The following is a 4,794-nucleotide window of genomic DNA, read 5'->3' on the forward strand; positions in this document are numbered from 1 at the left end:
GGTATAGAGAGGAGGGAGGGGTGGTATAGAGAGGAGGGGGGGTGGGATAGAGAGGAGGGAGGGGGGGTATAGAGAGAAGGAGGGGGGGGGGATAGAGAGAAGGGGGGGGGTGGTGTAGAGAGAAGGAGGGAGGGGTGGTATAGAGAGAAGGAGTGATGGGATGGAGGCAAGGATAGAGGGATAGTGAGATGGAGGGAACGGGTGAAGGGATAGGATATAGGATTCGGATGGAGGGATGAGCTAGACAGGGGATGGGATGGAGGGATGAGAGAGAGGGATGGGATGCAGGTATGAGATAGAGAGGGGATGGAATGGAGGGATGAGATAGAGAGGGGATGGAATGGAGGGACACAGAGAGATGAGTTAAGGAGTTCTGAGGAGTAACAGACCTACAGACTGTCTGCTTGTCTTCTGATAGAGTCCAGCCACCCACCCTGGGGGTATTCTAGCCTGGTCCCAGATCTGTTTATGCTATCTAGCCAACTGCCGTGACAACCATAGAAGTTGACTATACAATACAAACAGATCGGAAACTAAGCTAAAACCTTTTCCGCGAGTCTCTAGATATAAAAACTCTCCTAGAGGATCTGCAGTACAACTACTAGTGCTGCTGCTGCTAGAAAACGTAGAGTTTATGTTTGTTTTGGTTTTCCACAAAAATCAAATAAGAGGCTAAGACATAACATGGCAAAGACTCTGAGAAGGAATCTGACGTTAAAATGCAATGTGACGTGCTGTTAATTCAGCTGGTCTGTGTTCAACTGTCATAATWCCTCCTTGCTTTTGCTTGGCAGTGTGAGAGGACCTACAGCTCTAGCTGCCAGCGAGATGTAATCCCTGAACCAATCCCTGAACTCCTTGAAGTCTCCGTCACAAATGGCACACTATTCTCTATGGACCTTTGGTCAAATGTAGTCCCGTCTATATAGGGAATAGGGTGCCATTTGGGACAAACTCTCCCAGGTTTATTTAAGGAATGGCTTCACACTCTCCTGTTCGTCATGTAGCACTCTGGGTTTCGTTGTTCGTAGCAGACATCTAAAAAGCTGTTCGACGTAAACAACTGCGGCTCGGGGGGGTGGCTTGTAGGAAGGACCTCGTCTTGATGGCGAGGTTTGTTGAAGTTTTGTTTCGGGAAGATGTTGAGTCGATGGAGGAAAGTTGTGAACGTTATGTGTGAGCACTTTGGTATTTTCTTACTTTAGCCTGGATTACTTCTTATGGATGTGTCGTGCATGTTTGACACGACCCCCGACCCCCGACCTCTTCCCCAACATGGCAGTTGAAGGACTGCTCTGTTGTATGGCTGAGGCTGGGGTCCCAAATGGAAACCTGTTTAATATGTAGTGCACTACTGTTGACCAAGGGCTGCATAGGGCTCTGGTCAAATGTAGTGCACATCATAGGGCTCTGGTCAAATGTAGTGCACATCATAGGGCTCTGGTCAAACGTAGTGCACATCATAGGGCTCTGGTCAAACGTAGTGCACATCATAGGGCTCTGGTCAAATGTAGTGAACTAAATAAGGTATAGTGTGCCTTTCAGATGTTCTCCTGTCTGTTCTTTAGGAATTTAAAGCATATTATTTATTTGTGTTATTGAGAAAAAACACGGCCTACAGGCCAACCAGAAACTAGGGAAGTGTACAAACTAAATGATAATGTGGGTGGAAATCTACCCTCAGGAATAGGTTATTTGGTTACCAATGAAAGAGCTCCATGATTGACACCAAGACATTTAGTTTGAGTCTTGAGACTTGTAATTTGTTCATACATTTCACCAGAACAGTAGTCATGTGTTAAACCTATCTATTCCTGATTTGTAAACTGATAAATTTTCATTTCCAGTAAATGTTCATTTTCAGTTTCTTTTAAAGGTGGTCAACAAACACTTCTGGTGCCCTGAAGCAGACTTTACACAGGCCCCTTGTCAAGCCACAGTCTATGTGGTCGTTCTGTGTGGTTTGAAGTTAAGCCTGATCTGTCTGGATGGTTTCACATCCCTCTCCTATCATACCTTAGCATCAAAGGACTTCAAATTCCTAGATTTTGTTCCACGTGCCTTTTTCCCCAGTTCTTTATTATTTATTCTCTCTCTCTCTCTAAACTGTAACAGCAGTGGTGAGACAGGGTGCTGTACATACCACATGTAACAGCATGGTGAGACAGGGTGCTGTAAACACACTGTAACAGCAGTGTGAGACAGGGTGCTGTAATACACAACTGTAACAGCAGTGTGAGACAGGGTGCTGTAATACACACTGTAACAGCAGCTGGTAAGAGAACAGGGGAGACCAAGCGAGATGGTGTTAATGGTAAAACAGGTGAGACCAGCGAGATGGCTGTATGGTAAAACAGGTGAGACCAGTGAGATGGCTGTATGGTAAAACAGTGAGACCAGTGAGATGGCTGATATGGTAAAACAGGTGAGACCAGTGAGATGGTTAATGGTAAAAGGTGAGACCAGCGAGATGGCTGTATGGTAAAACAGGTGAGACCAGCGAGATGGCGTATGGTAAAACAGGGAGACCAGCGAGATGGCTTGTATGGTAAAACAGGTGAGACCAGCGAGATGGCTGTTGGTAAACAGGTGAGACCAGTGAGATGGCTGATGGTAAAACAGGTGAGACCAGCGAGGTGGCTGTATGGTAAACAGGTGAGACCAGCGAGATGGCTGTATGGTAAACAGGTGAGACCAGCGAGATGGCTGTATGGTAAACAGGTGAGACCAGCGAGATGGCTGTATGGTAAAAACAGGTGAGAACCAGTCGAGATGGCTGTATGGTAAAACAGGTAGAACCAGCGAGATGGCTGTATGTAAACAGGTGAGCCAGTGAGATGGCTGTATGGTAAACAGGTGAGAACCATGAGATGCTGTATGGTAAACACAGGTGAGACCAGTGAGATGGCTGTATGGTAAAACAGGTGAGACCAGTGAGATGGCTGTATGGTAAACCAGGTGAGACCAGTGAGATGGCTGTATGGTAAAACAGGCGACCAGTGAGATGGCTGTATGGTAAACAGGTGAGACCAGCGAGAGGCTGTGATGGTAAAACAGGTGAGACCAGTGAGATGGCTGTATGGTAAACAGGTGAGACCCGTGAGATGCTGTATGGTAAAACAGGTGAACGGAGATGGCTTTATGGTAAAACAGGTGAGACCAGTGAGATGGCTGTATGGTAAAACAGGTGAGACCAGTGAGATGGCTGTATGGTAAAACAGGTGAGACCAGTGAGATGGCTGTATGGTAAACAGGTGAGACCAGGAGATGGCTGTAATGGTAAAACAGGTGAGACCAGAGATGTGTATGGTAAAACCGGTAAGCAGAGATGGCTGTATGGTAAAACAGGTAAGAAACAGTGAGATGGCTGTATGGTAAACAGGTGAGACCAGCGAGATGGCTGTATGGAAAACAGGTGAGACCAGTGAGAGGGCTGTATGGTAAAACAGGTGAGACACGTGAGATGGCTGTATGTAAAACAGGTGAGACAGTGAGATGGCTGTATGGTAAACAGTGGACCAGCGATGATGCTGTATGTAAACAGGTGAGAGACAGTGAGATGGCGTTATGGTAACAGGTGAGCCAGTGAGATGGCTGTATTGGTAAACAGGTGAGCATGAGATGCTGTATGGTAAAGACAGGTGAGACAGCGATGGCTGTATGGTAAACAGGTGAACCAGTGAGATGGCTGTATGGTAAAACAGGTGAGACAGTGAATGGCTGTATGGTAAAACAGGTGAGACCAGTGAGATGCTGTAATGGTAACCAGGTGAGACCAGGAGATGGCTGTGTAAAACAGGTGGAGCAACGTGAGATGGCTGTATGGTAAAAACAGGGTGAGACCAGTGAGATGCTGTATGGTAAACAGGTGAGACAGCGAGATGGCTGTATGGTTAAAACAGGTGAGACCAGCGAGATGGTGTATGGAAAGGTGAGACAGTGAGTGTGTATGGTAAAACAGTGTGAGACCAGCGAGATGTGCATGGTAAACAGGTGAGACAGAGATGGCTGTATGGTAAAACAGTGGAACAGTGAGATGCTGTATGTAAAAACAGGTGAGACCAGCGAATTGGCTGTATGGTAAAACAGGTGAGACCAGGACTGGCTTGTATGGTAAAACAGTGAGACCAGTGAGATGGCTGTATGGTAAAACATGGTGAACCAGCTGAGATGGCTGTATGGTAAACAGGTGAGACCAGCGAGACTGGCTATATGGTAAAACAGGTGAGACCAGGAGATGGCTGTATGGTAAAACACGTGAGACCAGGAGATGTGGCTGTAGGGTAAAACAGGTGAGACCAGTGAGATGGCCTGTATGGTAAAACAGGTGAGACCAAGTGGAGATGGCTGTATGGTAAAACAGTTGAGACCAGTCGAGATGCTGTATGGTAAACAGGTGAGAAAGGAGATGGCGGTAGGAAAACAGGGTGAGACCAGGAATGGTGTATGGTAAACAGTGAGACCACGGAGATGGCTGTAGTGTAAACAGGTGAGACCAAGCGAGGATGGCTGTAGTGGTAAATACAGGTGAGAACCACGAGATGGCTGTATGGTAAAACAGGTGAGACACGAGATGGCTGTATGGTAAAAACAGGTGAGACCAGTGAATGGCTGTTAGTAAAAACAGGAACGCGTGGCATGGTGTATGGTAAAACAGGTGAGACAGTGAGATGGCTGTATGGTAAAACCGGTGAGACCCAGCGAGATGTTGTATGGTAAAACAGGTGACAGTGAGATGGCTGTATGGTAAACAGGCTGAGACCAGTGGACCAGGGATGGTGTATGTAACATGAG

This window comes from Salvelinus sp. IW2-2015, unplaced genomic scaffold, assembly GCF_002910315.2.
Source record: "Salvelinus sp. IW2-2015 unplaced genomic scaffold, ASM291031v2 Un_scaffold1854, whole genome shotgun sequence".
NCBI classification, from domain to species: Eukaryota; Metazoa; Chordata; class Actinopteri; order Salmoniformes; family Salmonidae; genus Salvelinus; species Salvelinus sp. IW2-2015.